At 45.1% G+C, this 19,448-nt stretch overlaps 1 protein-coding gene across 1 annotated transcript in view; it reads right to left on the bottom strand.

Moving 5' to 3' along the window:
- HELZ (helicase with zinc finger) overlaps positions 1–6,862 on the bottom strand; it is a 128,717-nt gene extending 121,855 nt beyond the window's left edge. Inside the window, exons 1-3 of the mRNA XM_054708968.1 lie at positions 6,808–6,862; positions 5,454–5,509; positions 1,667–1,743 (exon numbers count right to left, since the gene is read on the bottom strand). The gene's annotated coding sequence lies outside the window, so the exon portion shown is untranslated. The remainder of the gene's footprint in view (positions 1–1,666; positions 1,744–5,453; positions 5,510–6,807) is intronic.
- Positions 6,863–19,448: the final 12,586 nt, after the last annotated feature.

Below are 19,448 nucleotides of genomic sequence, written 5' to 3'. Positions count from 1 at the left end.
AAAAAAATTCAAATTATATGCATCATAATTTAAAAACAGTAAAATGTATTTTAATGGAATGCCAAAAAGAAAATCAACTATTTGGGTAATAGCCCAAATTTTAACTATTTAATATCAATTCTTAAATTATCTCATAATTTAAGAAAGAAAGTTGCCCCATACTGAGGAAAGAGAGGGGTTCCAAGATACAAGCTTGATATACTCTCAAGAAGAGGTCTGCCCCTCCCTTGTACGCCTCATTCTGGCCTTAACTGGAAGCTCTCCTCCTCTCCCGCACTCCTTATCATGATAACTATGACAACCTCAGATCCCAATTTTCCAAGGACCAACAAGCCACCTCAACCAGTCTTCAGATCATCCCCAGGAACCTGTGGGGGCTGCATCGTGCAAAACAAGCATATACTCAAGAAACAAAGAATCCCTACAACCAGGTATTATTTGAGCAATCAGCAAGTAACCAAGCCCAAACTCAATTATAAATCCTAAAAGTATAGAACAGTGTCACATTAAAGTCTCTAGGATTCTCAAAGAACTTGCTGGCTCAGTGGTGGACTGTCACAGTTAAAAAGCAGTATGGACTGGTGGACAAATGAAAGAACTAGGGGCCAGGATACTCTGGTACAGTTAAAAAAGGGAAAAATGTTAAAAAAGAAAAAGAAAAAGAAAGAAGCCCAGCTGGCATGGCTCAGTGGTTGAGCATCGACCTAAAAAGGGAAAAATGTTATTTAACCTACAAGAAACAGAAAGCTAAAAACTCCAGCTTAAAAGAGTTGGGTAAAAAGTAGCTGGCAATGTCTTATAAATCTTACCCAGTCAGATTTCAAAAGGCAGGATGGCAAGTCATTTTATTAACACATGAAGTTTTCTAGAATTGGTGATGTCTAAAGACTAGTATTGAGAATGTATAAAAAATAATTTTAGCACTGATGCCCCACAAGGGCAATATTGAAACAGTCTTCTCATTGTTTTTCTATAGTATTACCATTTTCTAAGTCTAATAATGAAAGATCAAAGTACTACAAGGAATCAAGAAGACAAATTACTGTGAAATAATATGTATTCCTTTACTTACTAGTAGCAGAGCATTTCAGCAAAAGATAAATAATTTGAAGGACTATTACAACCATTGTGTGGAGGGAACACAACCATTAGGGGAAAAGTTTAAACTTTTGTTCCTATTGATGTATTCTCGGTATCCAGATCCTCTAAGGTGCAAATACATAGTCACTCATGACAATATATGCATGGCAGATAACAGAAAAAACAAACAATTCAATAGTTAACCAAGTTCATCAGAGCATAGGGTGATTACCACTCAAGAATGTTGACACAAAAACTGAAGGACCTCTCCAGATCCAATCACGCTGATAGGTTGAGCCCCTGTGCAGTTACTCATTCAGAACAGAGTGGAAGATTAACCTACCCTCACTTCTCTTCATACAGACTGACAAAGCGGCAGGCGGTTTCTGCAGAGGCTGCTGGGCATCATCCAGTCTGTTCCAGAACTGCAGTCAGGACCCACATCTTCAGGTCACCACTCTTCGACCCTGTCCCACCTCATACTATCTGGCCAGAAATTCTCATCTAGATGAGATCTGCCCTATCTCTTTCTCACACATTGCCAAGTTCTTGTTTTCTAAATAAAGCTCTCACAAATTTTACTCACCTGCAGTTCACTGCACTGGGTATCACCCAAATAGCCCATCAGAGCTCTTTATAATTTCTGAAAGAGAGAGAAGGGAGCTTTTAAACACATAGTAGAAAATACCATTGCTGACATAGTTCTGAAGCACTTGGTCTTTTGGTCCACAGTATTTCAAAAATATGTAGCATAACCAGTCAGGACCAAGAGTCCTGAGATAAGAGTTCGGAGATATCAGTTTGGTTTAATGTTGCTACTACTTAGCTGTGTGACCTTGGACAAATCATCTGAATGCTCCAGGCCTAAAAGTCCTTGTCTGGAGAATAAAGATAGACTAGACAAAAGCAGGAGAGCACAATGGAGAGAGCACGGGCTTTCCAAGCCAGAACACCAGCACCACCTCTTGCCAGCATTGTGCTGTTATGGTAGTTGACATTTAATCTAAATTTCCTCCTTTGCAAAATGTAAATAACAACAACTATTTGGAGTTGTTATGAGAATTAAAGGAGAAATAATAAGTTATAAAAAGCCAATCCCACAGATGGTAATTATCACCATTAACTCAGCCCTATAGTTATATGACTTCTATTCATCAATACTTCCTTCCTTAAAATATCCACAAATCAAAAACTTTACGATTCTGACAATGGAATTAACTGTTGGAGTGTTTCAATTACCGTTATCTTCAACTGCTGGTAGTTTAAGATTATCAATATTACTTAACATCACAGGAAATAAGAGTGGAATAGCCCCTGCATGACAACTGAACAGTTCAGTGGCCATGCCTTGCCTGTTTCTCCCTCTGCTCTCACTGCTACCAATACACCTCAGCAACAGAGAGCTCTCCCAAAAGCCAAATGACACCAGCTGTTTTCTATGGTCAGCTCAGGAGAACACGACTAAAGAGGGAGGAAGGAGAACAGAAGCTTTCCCTTTTATTCTATTTTACTTCATACACTTAAGTACTGCTCATATTTGCTTCCTATAGCATGCATCAGTTTTGCAGAAAATAAGTGAATAAAAATAAAAATCTTAAAACGATTATTAGTTACACATATTGCCTACTGATAGGAAGCTCGCCTTACAGGACTATTTTTCACAACAATTTCCACAAAAGAAAGCATGGCACAGAAATAACAAAAATCACAAACATTCACATTTCAGAATGGTTCAGTCAAAAAATACACTATGCACTCTTTGAAGAACCTTGTGGATGAATCAATTAGATTTGGTTTTCTGTTTGTTTTTGTTCAAAAGCAAGATAAATATACAAATTCTGGTTTTATGAGACAACTTTCTGCTCTTGGAAAAACTAATCCAATACAACTGACACAAGTAAACTAATTGGTATGACTATTTGGTAGTATGTTGAAAAACTTTCAATGTTTTAAACAGATGGTAGCTTTTTAAAAATTATTATATGTAAATTAAGTCTCCATGTTACATCTACAATATTATTTTTAAAGAATTATTAACTCTATTAAATTCAGGATTACTCAAAAGTATTACTCAGCCACCACTGAAGTGACAGACCACTGTGTTTTATGCTCCTTCTAGCCAATGCTACAGAAATAATCCTGACTACACTCATCAATTTAAATGAACTGTAAGCTGGTGTGGCCACACTCTCCACACATCTCTCCTAGAAGACATTTCAAAATATTACATAGAAATCAAATTATATTGGCATGTACACTTATCTAAGTTTATGAAAATAAACAACCGGAACAACTTGCTTATAATTTTTAAGTAGCCCCTCCCCCTCTCATGTGAGTTGATAAACTTGGCCCTAAAACCTTCTATGCATTTGAAACAACAGCCAAAGGACCTTATGTCTTGTGCTGGGCCTATATTTGACTCTTAAATATAGTCTGACAGACAATTATAGACTAATTTGTATTTAATATCAATACCAAGCCTACTTCTTAAACAGAAAACAAAAATGCATGTATAAGACCTGGTCTACTTATTTGTAGTCCCTCTGCAATACATTCTTAGCCATTCATGAACATGCTGTATATTTTCAAACTGCACAAGGCCCTTTGCAAGTAGGAATGGTTTCTCCTGTTGTTGGGCATCAGTCCTCTCTCTGGTAAAACACTGGACACTCCATAAATGTATATGGACTTTAAAACAATGCAGATTAAATATTTATGATATCAGAAAATGAAACTTCTTGCTAACAACTGCAAAAGTTTACCAGCTGATAGAGAGGTACATACTTACTGGCTCCCAAAAACTACAGCCTTACCTAAAAATAGTGTCCTAGCTTCCCAGCCAAAAGGACAGACTAAAAAAGCTATGTCTTTATTCAGCTCCAAGACACAGACTTCTACTTCACCACAACCTTCAATACTATGGTATTTCCAATTTTAGAAGAATTTGTGTAACAACTTGTTTGGTGGCCAACCACGAACTTCACTTTGAAGTGAATACTAGCACTTCACATGGTCCACATGTGTGAAAACTGTGGAAAATGTCTTGACACAATACAGGCCAAACAACACTAGCCACACAAGATTACTTATTTCTAAATGTTAAATTTTAGACTGCAAATGAACGTCACCAGAGGCCAAAAAGCAGGTCACTGGTTCCTTTCCACAAAGCAAGCTGTAAATTTTTTTTAAAAAGATAAAAGTTTCAGATAGGGAAGCCTACGGCAAGAATATGCCTCCATCTATAAGCTGAAAATAAATTTTAAAATCCACATTTGCTCTTCAAAGAATAAAAATAAATGTAATACACATAAGCACTGCTGAGTTTCAAACGCAAGCAAATGTGTGCACTCACAAAAAGATCTTAGTTTATGTCCACTTTTCTCTCGCAAGTTTTTTTTTTAAGGTAAAATGTCAATTGTATGCTTCAATCTAGAAAAAAATAAAGCACAGCTTACTCTTCTTAAACAGATGTTGTGATATGAAAAAGTTTGTGAGACAATTTCAAAACCCAAATGCTACCCAGATGTGTTAAAAAAAAAAACCCTGCAGTAACCAATCTACCATAACTTAATTTTCTCAATAAAATTGTTTAAAGTTCAGAAGATTGCTTGTGAAAAATGTAAAATTAGCAAACTTTTTTCCTTTTCCTCAGTACTAAACGCCAACTGTTTACTATCACGCTATCAATGCCCTTTAAATCCAAAGCATTAGAAGTTACATTAAATAAAGTAACACTTTGAATTCACACACCAAGTGTGACCAGAAAATAATGACAAACCAGACTTATCCTTAATAAGTGAAACAAAACTCAACCCTATCCTTTTTATTTCAAAATAACTATGAGAGAGACAAGTACTATTCCATTTTTCAGAAAATAAAAGCAGGAGTGACTGATTTGCCTAAAATGATTCTTTGCAATGGAAATGGTGTACTTTACAAGAGTGCCTGCATCTGTGGACACACAAAATCCACAGACACAATCACTGACAGTCAACGGAGAGTAACTGGACTTACACTGTGGACACCAAAACACAGATAAAATTAAGACACCCAATTAAAATTACACAAGGAAATTTAAATAGGCAAACTATAATTACCCCGGGTGAAGATACTGATCAAAGATAGCTGCAAATAATATTTGGCTCTGGGTAAGCTCCACTATGACAGTATGTTGGAACCCCTGAAAAAGTTTGGTATGTGTTTTGTTTTGTTTTTTTCCTAAATCTAGCCCTTGCCTCTACTACCATCTGACAGAATGAATGATTTGGAAAATAAAGATGGACCCATCAAATTACTTAGTCTCGGCCTTACTCTTATGAGTTGATTAAAATAAAGAAGGAAAAAAGGTAGGTCATTTTTAACTGCAGTCTCACCTTACACATCTCACCAGCACTGTAGTTCTTTAGTGATCAATTACTTCATCCAATTCCTGAGGTAAACAGAAAAGTAAAATGTGTCTACACACCACCAGTCATAGTCATGATCAGCAGCAAACATTTTATCAGCCTGAAGTGAAAGGGCATCTAAATTTCAAATGGAAAAAGTTACCAAAATGGTACAATATGAAGCTTGTAAACAAGTCTTACTTCTAAACAAAAATTCCAGTGTGATAAAAGAGATTACAAAATGTTCTTAAAATCCACAACTTAAAAAGTCATCTCTTTCAGCACTGACTGACCTTACTTTCAAAAAAGAAGAAGAAGAAGAAATGAAGGAGAAAAAGAAACCCATTCATGTGAGTTTGAGAGGGTAAAATTAACAACAAAACTAGCCGGGACAACTCCCCCAGCCCCCACCCCGCCCAGGAATCCACCGTCTCCGGAGTTACACATATTCGATTAAGGATTTGCCTGAAAAGTATAAGTTGTGAAGGAATAACCATCTTTTGAGTTTCAAACAAAACCTAAGGAGCCCAATCCAAAAAGAATCCTTAGACCCTGGCTTCCAGCTCTACCTGAAGGGCCCTCCGCACGGGGGGTGGGGGGGAGGGTGTAGAAGGCTCAAATGATTTGGGGGGAGAGGAATCAAAGTCCCTAGATAGAACTGCAGCCCCTGAGCCCTAGGAAAGGGGCGTCTGAAAGGACCCTCCAGGGAAGGGTAGTCTGTTTTTATTTTTGTGGATGTGCTGGTGGCCCAAAGAGAATTTCCGAAGAGGGGGCGGAGAAAGGGGGGGAAGAAAGTGAAGCGGAGGCCACAGCTCTCGGCGGAGGAGGGAGGGGACGCCCCCCTGACCCACTTTTCCAGACGCCCACCCTCCGGCCCCCGCCCCGCCCCGCCCCGCCCGCGTGCAAGTCCCAGCCCTGCGGGGGCGAACGAGCGGGGCGTGGGAGGCCCGCACGCTCCACACCCCCAGCCGCGACCCGGGGGGAAGCGTGCAGGGGGCTGACTCCCCCTCGCGGAGAGCCAGGGCCGGGGAGACCTCCCGCCGACTCGCGGCCCGGGACTGCTGGGCCCCCCCTCCACCGCCGGGGGCCCAGGGCGCCGCGGCCCCCAGCGGAGAAGGGGACCGAGGAGGGGAAAAGCTGTAAACAGCCCCAGCGTCCGGGCCTCGCCTCGAAGCGCCCCGCTTCGGAGGCCCCGCCGCGGGCCGCCCGGGCCCTCAGTCCGCCGCGGGGCCGCCCCTCCCGGGGCCCAGGGGACCGGAGGGGAGTCCGGCCCGCTCCCCGGAGGGCTCCGGCACCTCGCCGAACGGTCCCGGCAGCAGAGAAGGGGGAAGTCAGGACTTACCTGTCATTACTTTCTACGCCATCTTGGATCCACTTGTCAACGTCCCCACAAAGCATTATGGGTAAGAAAGAGCCTTTAAAGTGACTCCCCCCTTGGCCCCCGACTCCCGCCTCCGCCGCCGGCGCCGCCCCTCGGGCCGCACCTCCCGCCCGGAAAGTTGCTCCCCGTGGCTGGCCGGCCCGGGCGCCCTCTGCCCGGCCCCTTTCCCTCTTCTGGGTCCTTTGCATTTAAAAGTCACCCTCATGTTTTTAAAGGTGGCTTTGGGTTTTTCGCTCTGCTCCAGCCCCTGACTCCCTTCCCCCCCCCACCCACCCCTCGCCTCCACGCGGGTTCCCCTTGCCCCGCCACCCTCCTGCTCTGGCAGACACCCCACGTCTGCATTTAATCAGCCCGAGGTTTCCCTGCTGCTGGCAGCAAAGAGTTGCTCATTGATTTATTTATGCGCATTATGTGTCTGTTATTGCTCCAGCTCTCGGGTGCGCGGCGGCGGGCTCCCGCGACCGGCTTCTCGCTCCGGGCAGCCGGGGGTCGCCTTCAGGGCCTGGCCACCCTGCCGAGCAGCCGGCGCTCTGACTCCCGCATCCGTGGACCGAACGGTGCCTCTGTCCTGACAAACCGTTCCCGAGCCGTCGGACTCCGGGATCTGGCGACACGGTTTCCCCGAGTCAACCAGTGTCGAAGCGCGTTTGGGGGGGGGGGGGGGGGGATGGGGAGAAATCATCAACAAAATGCAACTTTTATGCTGTTTACTCTCCCTCCCGCTGTCTCCTCCCCTCGGCCGGTAAAGTGATGCAAGACCCTCTAGATAGGAACCCCTCCCCTAGGAATGCGGGCTCTACCGAATCCATACTTTCGCTGCCCGGGGTGCGTGCAGATCGTGACTTCCCGGGGCAGGTAACTCGGAGCGCGGCAGCAGGCTCGGGCGCAGAGGCGCGCCCGGACTCGCAGGAGGGACCCGAGAGGGTCGGAGGCTGGAGGGAGGGTGTGCCCGCCGGGGTCCACCTGGCGAGTCCCGGCGGGGTGATAAGTCCCAGCTGCCGGGCGAGGGGAAGACTGCGGGCACCACCCCTGCCCAAGGGGGGGCGGGGTGGAGGGACGCACACAATCGCTCGGCTGCGACCCGGAGCGATGGAAGTAGGGGGCGCCACGATGCCGGCGGGTGACCCGGGCGTGCGACCCCGCCGCCCGGGCCTCCTCCGCTGGGCCGGCGGGCTCTGCAGGGGAGCCGAGCTCTCTCCCCGATCCTCGCCGCCGGCTTTCGGTTGCGCGGGGCGCCCTGGCGCCCGTTGGTCTGTCCCCACGCTCTCCTGTCCCTGAGCCTCGGGTCGGCTCTGCAGACTTTGGGGGCCTGCTCTGGTTGCTATTTTTTTCGCCAAGCAAATTTTTAAAGAGGTGTCCAAGGGGAAAAAAGTGCTCCAGGACATCAAGACTTGCGAAACTGCACTCAGTGCAAAATGCTGTTGAATGACGGAAATCAGAGGAATGCACGGGCATTAACACCCCGCCTGCTTCGGTGCATGGGAGGGCCTCGGGCCGTGGGGCTACCCAAGGGTTCTAGGCTCCTCCAGACCCTTCGAGAAGCCTCTCTCGAGGAACCTGGTCGGCTGCTGACACGAGCCCTGCCCCCGGGGAGCTAAAAACTCCACCAGGCAATTGTCCCTGCCAGATGGGTAGAGCGAGGTGTAGGCTCATTAAGGGATTGGCCCGGGGTCAGCCGTGAGGGAAGGAGCGAGGTAATGAGTCACTCCCCGCCGGGAAGGCGGCGTGCTGGGGAGGGACCTCCCCTTCGTCACCCGCCTTCTCAGCGCTCGCAAGAAGTTGGCAAACTGGAGCCTGGAGCCACGGTCTCAGACGTCCCAGCGCAGGCGGCCACGCGGGGCCGTGGGCGAGGAGCCGGGACCCTGCCGAGCCGGCTGTCGACCAGAGCCTGCCGCGGCCCGGTTTAAAGGCTCCAAAGTCTCTTCGCGGGGTGCCCCGGTTGCTCCCTTTCCAGTTCCCCTTCAGCCGCAACTGTGCACTGATTTAATGGTTGCTTTGTGTTTATACGACACCTCTAGGTGTGTGGTCTGTTTCCTATAATTAAACACTAAATACGCTGAGGGCAATGACTGTGCCTCCCAAGCGTTCTTTAAGTAGGTCCCTTGCTTTGCCTACAGGCCTTGATCCAAAGAAGTGATTACGTGCTGCCTGACCCATTCATCCACTCAAGGGTGCATCCCGATCCTTCCTCGTCCGAATACCACGTGTCGCCAGGGCTGGAAAGCCTCCTCTCCTCCCTGCCTCCACTCTGCCCCCTACAGTCCATTCTCCATCTGACCAGCCAGTGACATTTGTGATGTTCCTGGATCTCCACACTCCTCTGCTTAACCTCGCCAAATGTGTCCCCGTCACACTCAGAATAAAACCCAAATTCTTAACCACTGCCACAAGCTCCTGTGTAAAGCCGCTCCTGCCTCCCCTTCCTCACCACGATTCTGCACTGGCCTTCTCTCCTCCCCTGCAGCACCCCAAGCTTCCTCCCAGCGGGAACCTTCCTTGTTCCCCACTTCTGATGATCGTCTTTTCAACACTCAGGTCTCAGCTCAGATGTCACCTCCTCAGAGACGTCTTTCGTGATCCCCTTACCCAAGCAGGCCACTCTCTATTCTCTTAACCCTGGGTTAGAAGTTTTCTTGTTTACCAGTTTGTTGACTGTTTATTATCTGCCCCACCCACATTGGAGTTTAAGCTCCATAAGGGCCCTAACCCATGTGGTTCTGTTGGTTGGAGCATTCTCCCTTGCACCAGACAGTTGTGGGCTCAGTTCCTGGTCTGGGCACATATAGGAGGCAACAATGTTTCTCTCTCTCTCTCTCTCTCTCTCTCTCTCTCTCTCTCCCCCCTCTCTCTCTCTCTCTCTCTCTCTCTCTCTCTCCTCCCTCTCTTAAAACGCTCCATAAGGACACAGGCCTTGTTTGGTTTCTTCATTCAGAGCCTGGACCAGGGCCTGCCACCTATATACACTGAGTGTCAGATTATTATGATCTTTGAACGCATAATAATATGGCCACTCAGTGTGTGTGTGTGTGTGTGTGTGTGTGTGTGTGTGTGTGTGATGTCCTACCACCGGTTTACAGGGATCGGACCTCAACCAGCAGTCGGACATTCCTCTCGCAATCTGGGACTGCTGGCTCCTAACCGCTCACCTGCCTGCCTGCCTGATTGCCCCTAACCACTTTGCCTGCCAGTCTGCTCGCCCCCAACTGTCCCCCGCCACCAGCCTGCTTGCCCCCAAATGCCCCCCAGCCAGCCTGATCACCCCCAACTGCCCCCTGTGCCAGTGTGCTCACCCCCAAGTGCCCGCACTGTCGGCCTGCTCACCCCAACTGCCCTCCCTGCTGGCCTGCTCGCCCCCACCTTCCCTTCCCACTGGCCTGCTCATGCCAAACTGCCCCCCCCCCACTATCCTGATCACCTCCAACTGACCCCCACTGACATCCTGCTCGCCCCCAGCTGGCCCCCCTGCTGGTCTGCTTAGCCCCAATGGCTCTGCCCCCCACCAGCCTGATCACTCACAACTGCCATCCCATCCTGGCCTGCTCACCCCAACTTCCCCCCCCCCTGCTGGCCTGCTTGCCCCCACCTTACCTCCCCACTGGCCAGCTCACCCCCAATTGCCCCCGCTACTGGCCTGCTCACTCCAAACTGCTTCCCCATCCTGATCACCTCCAACTGACCCCCACTGACATCCTGCTCACCCCCAACTGGCCACCCTGATGGTCTGCTTACCCCCAACGGCCCCACCCCCCACCAGCCTGATCACTCACAACTGCCCTCCCCTCTTGGCCTCTAACCACCTCTACCTCTGCCCCGCCACCATGGCTTTGTCCAGAAGAATGTCCGGAAGGTCTCCTGGAAGGTCTCCCAGTCTAATTAGCATATCACCCTTTTATTAGTATAGATATACATTGAGTGGCCAGATTATTATGCGTTCAGAGATCATAATAATCTGGCCACTCAGTGTAGATGCCCAGCAAATGTTTGTTGAATGAGTGACCAAACTTATCAGAGCTAGGGGTAGGGATGAAAGAGGATACTGAAGAATCCTGGAATGAGCTGCTAAGGGCTGTCCTTCATCTCTTCAGATCACTCCAACTATGCACAGCCAGACATGGGCAGATAAGAATGGAGTTGGGAGAAATAGACCCTTGGCCAACATTAATGCTACCCTCATTCTGCTTCTGATCTGATGAACACACAGCACCAGATACTTACGCAATCACTCCACTTGCTGTTTCCTTGTTTTCCCTTCTCCATTCCCTTCATGGCCACAAGTCTCAGTCCTGGGTCTCTTCTTCAAATGCACACTCGTCATTCCTTCAGTCTCAAGGCTTTTAAATACCATCATTACCATGAGTGAGGAAAGACTTCAAACCCAAAGCTCTAGCCAATAGCTTTCTCCTAGATAAACTCCACCTCCAATTAATCTGCAAATCCTGGTTTGCCTGTAAAATATTCCGTATTTGACCATTTCCCATCACCTCCATTGTGGCCACTCTGGTCCAATTCACTACAGTCTCCACTTGGCCCCCATCAGGTATATTCTCAACGTAGCTGCCAACACTGGTATTGATACAGCTAAATCAAGTCCATTCCCACCTCTGCATATGGCTCTCTGATTTCCACTCATTCAAAGGAGAAACTGGAGTCCCACACATTCTGTCTCTTCTCATCTCTTTGGTTGACTTCATCTGCCACCTCTCTACCTCTGGCTCAGTTCAGCCATAATATCCAAGTGGCTCACTCCTTCACCTCCTTGAAGCCTTTCCTCACCTCAATGAGTCCCTTTCTCATCATTCAATATAAAATTCAATATTCCTCAACACCATTCTATATTTATTCCCCTGCTTTTTTGTTTTTTACAGCATCCATCGCCTTCTAACATAATAAGCAACATGTTCAACTATTTGGTTTCTTGTCTGTCTCTCTCCATGTGAAGTGTTAGCTTGCTGATCACCAAAGACTTATGCTTGTTGCCGAGAATTCGATTTCCTAGCTGCCTTTGCATCTAATCTAGCTGGGCCATGTGACTAGTTCTTACAAATGGACTTAGAGCAAAAGTGTGACTCTAGATGAGCATATGGAAGTCTACCTAATCAAATACACATGCATTGGACTCTAAGCTGATCAGACAACAGACCTTTAGTATGCTAACCCACTGAGAACTTGTGATCTATTTGTTATAGCATTTAGCACCTTAATTATTATGCCTTAGCTACTATAGCCCACTAGAATTGGAAGTTCAATGAAGGCAAGGACTTCTGAATATTTTGTTTATTATTGTGTCTATCTTCAGTGTCCAGAACAGAGTTTGGCAAAAAAAAATAGGTACTTAATAAGTATTTGTTGAGTGAATGAATGAATTGCCTTTTCCACAACCAATCATGAAAATTAGTGAATGGTTGGTAAGGAAGGAACAATAAGAAAGGATTTTTTGTTGTTATTGTTAAGAAGTAGAAACTGTGCCTGCCCTAACTGGTTTGGCTCAGTGGATAGAGCGTCGGCCTGCGGACTGAAGGGTCACCTGAAGGGTCCCAGGTTTGATTCCGGTCAAGGGCATGTACCTTGGTTGCGGGCACATCCCCAGTAGGGGGTGTGCAGGTGGCAGCTGATCGATGTTTCTCTCTCATCTATGTTTCTAACTCTCTGTCCCTCTCCCTTCCTCTCTGTAAAAAAAAAATCAAAAAAAAATATCAATAAAAAAAAAAGAAGAAGAAGAAGAAGAAGAAGAAGAAGAAGTAGAAACTGTGAGTTTCTAGAAAATCATTGGCTCCAAAACTTTGGTGAAACTAAAGGGAGTTCCCTTGAATTTTGTTCTTCCCTGTTTTTACCTTTTTCTTTTCTTCTACCTCTTTCCAAGTCTGATTCCCCTCAAATCCTTCTTCACTCTTCCTTTCTATTTTTTCCTTCCTGGATTTCCTTTTTTCTTCCCACTTAATCCAATAAGAATTCATTGCTCATTAATTTGAGCCACTGTAAGTGCTCCATCAAAATATCTAAGTCACTTAAAATATAGTAGTGGGAGATAGCATGAGTTAAAAAAAAAAAAGAAAAGAAACATTAAATCCTTGGAATCTTACCACTCCCCTTCTACTTTTTAGCTCAACTTCATTTCTCCTTGAGATATAGAAAAGAAGTAAGAATCACCTGGTCTCTACCAAGACCAGGTGATTCAGACTTAAAACGGACAACATATTTGTCAAAGCCTCTGCTTGAACACATCTGGAAGGTTTAACAAAAGTGAAAAACTACCAAGGGTAGACAGAACAGGGAGGTGATTCTGAAATTTGGGGTCCTTGTGCCCTAGGTCCCTGGGCTTTTGACAACAACTCGAGTCAAGAGTAAGTATCACCTCACACGCATTAGGATGGCTATTATCAAAAATTAAAAACAACACGGAAAATAACAAGTTTTGGCAAGGATGTGGAGAATCAGGACCCTGCGCATTGCTAGTGGAAGTGTAAAATGGTGCAGCCACTATGGGAAACACTGTGGCTGTTCCTCAAAAAATTAAACAGAATTGCCCTAGCTGATTTGGCTCAGTGGATAGAGCATCAGCCTGTGGACTGAAAGGGTCCCAGGTTCAATTCTGGTCAAGGGCACATAACCTCAGTGTGTAGAAGGCAACCAGTCACATCAATACTTATCTCTCTGTCTCTCCCCCCTCCTCTCCACTCTCTCTAAAAATCAATGGAGAAATATCCTCGGGTGAGGGTTAATAAAAAAGAAAAAGAGCTCTAGCCAGTCTGGCTCAGTGTACAGAGCGACAGCCTGCAAACTGAAGGATCCCCAGTTCGATTCTGGTCAAGGGCACAAGCCTGAGGACCTGCTGGTGGCAGCCTATCAGTGATTCTCTCTCATCGTTGATGTTTCTATCTCTCTCTCTCTCCCTTCCTCTCTGAAATCAATAAAAATATTTTTTTTTAAATTAAACAGAATTACCACATGACCCAGCAATCCCACTTCTGGGTATACGCCCAAAAGAATTGAAAGGGAAGGATTCAGACAGATATTGTACACACATGTTCATAGCAGCCTTATTCACAATAGCCAAAAGGTGGAAGAGACCCAAGTGTCCACCAACAAATGAATGGATTAAAAAACATGGTATATCCATAGGTTTATAGTTGTATGTATGGAAAATAATATAATAATAGAACAAAAACTCTGAGTTTCCTAAACTCACAACTGTAGACCTACTTCTGCCCTCTCCGTAGAAAGTACTATACCCACTACTGCACATCACAAGTTCTTTTTAGGTGTGCATGGAATGTTTATGACAATACTAGACAATATAGCAAGTCTCGGCAAATTTCAAGTGATGTAAATCATACAGGGTACATTCTCAGACAATGATGCAGTTAAGCTAGAAAATAAGGAAAAAGGTAGTTTTCAACTAAGTAGGGAAGTAGTTGTTTCTTGCTAATTTTTTCTGGGTTGTACAAAGTGATATTTTAAGGTGCACCACATGATAATATATGTATACACTGTAAAATGATTACCACAATCAAGTTAATTCATATATCCATCAAATTACATAGTTACCTCTTTCGGGGGCTGGGGTGGGGTGAAAACACTTAAAATCGACTCTCTTAACAATTGCAAGTATACAATACAGTATTGTTAACTATAGTTCCCATGTCATATATTGAATCCCCACAACTTGTCACCTTATAAATGAAAGTTGTACCCTTTAACAGCATCTTCCCATTCCCCCCACCTCTCATCCCCTGGCAGCCATTGTTCTACTTTCTGGTTCTAAAAGTGACTTTTTTCAGATTCCACATATTTAAGTGAGACCATACAGTATTTGTCTTTCTGGGTCTGGCTTATTTCATGTAGCATAATGTCCCCCAAGCTCATCCATGTTGTTTTTGCTCTTCAGTTCTTTCTTATGATTCACCCCCTTTCCATCTCTCTCCCAGTCAGATGGTTTCCCTGTGTGAGCTTGCACAGGCACCTCTGTGGGGCTGCCTTTGCCTCGGGCTCTCTGACCTTTTGCAGGCTCCACTTTGCTGAGTGTGCATTTCTGCAGGCAGTCCTCACACTGATCGTGACAGGAAGCTAGGCTTCCTGGGGTCCTGAATCAGCAGAGCAGGAAGGAAATAAAGGCCACAGAGCTGTTGAAGAGGAAGGAGCCAACTTGAAGGCAGAATCCATACCTCTAAAGATAGGTCTAGAGAAGAATAACATATGTGCCCAGAGTCCCATTGTCTGTGAAGCATAAACTCTGCCCCAAGGCCCAGCTACTTCCTATAATCAGATAACCCTGGGGAAGTCCCCGGCCTCTCTCTACTCTAGTTTCCCCATCTGTAAAATGGGAATGATAAAATAGCCTTTCCATTGGTTGCTGTGAGGATTACAGGCATCTCAAACCATGGCTTGGATAAGAGTAAGCCTGCAATGAGGTTAGCTCTTACTACTTTCAAAGGCTTTGGTTAACACTCATTTATTTTCTTCCTGCCTTTCATCTCCCATATATTCCAGTTAATAACTCATATCAAACAAGCAAACAAAGCAAACCAGAAACACAAGCATTTGCAATTGAACCAAGATTTCTTCTGCAGGAAAACGGCACTCAGAATAATGGGTCTGAAGATTTTTTTCATCTCAGATTCTATTGCAACTGGAACTAGCATTTAGGGCCCACCAGCCAACTCCCCTATTTCTGAGAAGTTGTAAGTTGAGTGGCGCTTTGCATTCAGTGGAGACAGCAAGAGGTGTGCAGTTCAGTGATGAATCCTCACATGGAAGCCTGCTCTCTGGAGGTGTTGGATGTGCTGGGAAAAGCCCAGACTCAAAGATGAGTGACTTGGCCCCACCGGCGTGGCTCAGTGGTTGAGCATTGACCTATGGACCAGGAGGTCACGGTTTGATTCCCGGTCGGGGCACATGCCAGGGTTGCAGGTTCAATCCTCAGTGTGGGAAGTGCAGGAGGCAGCCAATCAATGATTCTGTCTCATCATTGATGTTTCTATCTCTCTCTCCCTCTCCCTTCCTCTCTGAAATCAATAAAAATATATTTGGGGGGCGGGAGGGAAGATGAGTGACTTGGCCTTGGTTTACCATGAGATCTTGGGCTAATTACTTCATTTCCTTGGGTCTTCCTGCCCACCAAATTGGGGTGTTGGACTAAATGGTCTTTAAATTCCCTTCGATTTAGTGATCAAGGATTTTGCTCTTCTAATATCACCAAAAAAAAAAAAAAGGAGTCACGAGGATTTTGGCTTAGAACCAGCTAGGAGGAAAAAAAATAGGCCCCTGAGGTCTTTCTTTCTAAAAAACAAAGTATGTCTTAATTATAAGTCAAATTTCAGTTTAAGGGAAAAAAACAACCCTTAGGCATTTTCTGTTCTATTTTAGCTTAACTTGAATCTTTCTCTTCAGTAGGAAGGTTCAGGAAGGTTTTCCACACACTTTCTACCTACCGGCCAGTTACCTACATAAGAGGGCTCCCTGAAGCCATTTGCCATTTTTACCTAAAGTTACCTCAAGTGACCAGAGTGCATCTCTCGGCCATTTCTGATGCCATAGGGTTAATCCAGTCTGAAGAGAGTGACAAAGTGCAAAGGCTTTTTTTTTTTTTTTTTCTTTCATGGATTCCACATTCATAACCAAGTACTTGGCAGCCTGCCCTCTCACATGTTACGACACAGAAATGTGTTGCCTTCAATGTGTTTTTAATAGGCCGAGCCGTTTGTTTGATCGCTTGGGTCTAGACTCAGAGACATCAGAACTTTCCCACTGCCTGGTCACTGCTTCGGTTAGCATCTTGGTTTCCCTCGTTCTTTCCAAAGAACATTCTGGGGACACGGGGCAATGATTTCCTGAGATCAGCGACAGGCCCTCGATCTCGCTCTCGCAGCCTAAACTCATCAAAGGGATGTGCATCCAGGTTTGCAAACTGTTTTGGCAAAACTTGCAAAAATTCACCAGCTTTAGATTTTGAAATTATTTGGCACAGGCCAGGGTCTCCAATCGTGAAATTCTCGTGAGTGGGGTGGAGCCGATTTCTATAAACAAAGTAAACTCCAGACTCTGCAGCCCTCTGTAGAAATATTTATACCCAGGGAGAAAGGTCTCTTCCAGTTCTAGAATGCGATAATGTAAACATTTTACTGGAAATGAAGTGCTTGTGAACAAACTTGCCCATCCCCTCCGAAACTTCAAGTGCGTAATTTTACCTAAACACATCTTTCTACTCCAAAGTCTTGGCTGGAAGGAAAATATCCCTTATGATTGTCCTCACAAGAAAAAGTTTTCTTATAAAGGGCCTAAAAAAAATAAATAAACCTGTTGACTCCAAAGCATTATGACCAGCTTTACAGTATTCAGCAGGTCTCCTCGGAGCCTCAACAGTGGGCCCTCCAATCATATCAGCCATTGTGTCCAGAAGACAGCAGCAAAGCCATGGGCTGATTTGTCAGGAGTTACTAAAATTCCTCCTTGCACACAGTTGGGTTTCTTTTCAGTGTAGTCTTTTTTTTTTTTTTTCCTGGCCCTCTTACCATGTGCACTCACCTGATTTAGTTACAGGAAGGCTTTATTTGAAGTCAAGAGAGTCTCCAACACTACAAATGACAATTGCAAGTGGATGATGGATGGATCCTTACATCAGATAAAGCTGTCCCTCCCAGAACTCTCCTTACAGATAAGTAAGAGGCCACAGCCCCAGGGCCAGAAGAGCCAGCCTCAGGCCGGCTGGAGCTGCTGAACTTGACCATCCTGTTATTCCTGATCTCTCCCTTGCTTGGCCTCTCTCACCCCTTCCTTCCCTGCCTCCAGTCTTCCTTCTCTTCCCTTTCTCCCTGTTCAGTTGGAGTCTTATTCACTTCTACCACAGCTCTTAAACAGAGGCCTTAACTGTATTTCATCCTACTTTCTAAGAGCATTCTCAGGGTTGTGTCTCCACTTCCATGTGCTAGGCCACCCATCCCCAAATCTAATATTCTCTATGCCACCAGGCAGTCCCAATATTGTCACTTAAATCATTATTGCAAGGTTTTCCTTATTGATTATTTTTCTCTTGCTTTGGCCTATAGGCTTGTGATACACCCAGATATCCATTCTCTTCCCTCCTTGGTTTTTTTGATGGAATGAGGCTGCCCAGACTGCAATTTATAGCTTCTCTTGCAGCCAGAAGTTGTCCTGGAGCAAAGAGATGTAATCAGAACTGTTGTGTGCAATGTCCAGAAAATGTCCTTAAAGGGGGTACCCTTCTTTGCTCCTTCCTAGTTCCCATTGACGAGAAAGATGCAGATGTGCTGTCTGGAGCTTGAGTGGCCAGCGTGGATCATGAGGCTGCAATCACATTTTTTAAAAAATATATATTTTATTGATTTTTTACAGAGAGAAAGGGAGAGGGATAGAGTTAGAAACATTGAGAGAGAAACATCAATCAGCTGCCTCCTGCACACCCCCTGCTGGGGATGTGCCTGCAAACCAAGGTACATGCCCTTGACCGGAATTGAACCTGGGACCCTTCAGTCCACAGGCTGATGTTCTATCCACTGAGCCAAACTAGTTAGGGCTGTAATCACATTTTAAGCCACTATTATTTTTGAAAGATATGTAATCAAACGTACATTCTAATATATAGAATTTATAAAGTCATATTGCATATAAATCAAATTTACCTAGACTTATGCAAAAGTGATGGGCCTTGTAGAGAGAATGGATATAAAGGGAAGAGATTCGAATGACTCAAAATCCTTTTGACCTGTTTTCACCTGTTTACTAGACTCGCTCTGTGCCACAAATGGCATCCAGTAATAGCTTTAATATCCAGAGGCAGAAGATATTTGAACGTTTTGTAACATTTCTGGCATAGTTGCAGAGTTACCAACAAATTACAGGAATAGTACAAAGAGGTCCTATACTGCCTTAACCCACATTCCCCAAATGCTAACATGTTACCACACTCGCTTTATCATTTTCTGTATATCAGAGATTTTTCCTGAAACATTTGAGAATAAGTTGCTGACACATTGCCCCTTTACCCATAAACACGTTCAAGGGTGTGTGTCCTAAATAACGAGGGCTCATGTGGCAACATAACCACAGTGAGATTATCTAAATCAGAAAATGTAACCTTCATACAATACTGTGCGCTAACCTACACGGCGCTTTCAGGTTTTGTCAGTTGTTCCCAATGAGGTCTTTTATAACAAAAGGAAACCACCGATCATGTGGTACACTGTTGTCATTCATGTCTTCCTAGTCCTCTTCAATCTGGAAAAATTTTCTTTCTTGCCCTGTCTTTCATAACTTTGACATTTTTGAGGAGTCAGTTATTTTGTAAAATGTCCCTCACAGTCTGGGTACATCTGATGCTTTTCTCATGATTAGATTCAGTTTGTGCATTTGTTCTCAGTACATCATATCAGAAGGCATATGGTGGCCATTTGTCCCATTACTGGTGATGTGAACTTTCTAAGTCACTTATTTTTTTTATTATTGATTTTAAAGAGAGAGAGAGAGAGAGAGGGAGATTTGTTGTTCCACTTATTTGTGCACTCATTGGTTGATTCTTGTATGTGCCCTGACCAGGAATGGAACCCAAAACCTTGGCATATCAGGACAATGCTGTAACCAACTGAGCT

This window comes from Eptesicus fuscus, chromosome 20 (assembly GCF_027574615.1).
Source record: "Eptesicus fuscus isolate TK198812 chromosome 20, DD_ASM_mEF_20220401, whole genome shotgun sequence".
Lineage (NCBI taxonomy): Eukaryota > Metazoa > Chordata > Mammalia > Chiroptera > Vespertilionidae > Eptesicus > Eptesicus fuscus.
Note: the sequence above shows the minus strand (reverse complement) of the source record. Positions and strands in the feature narration are given on the sequence as shown.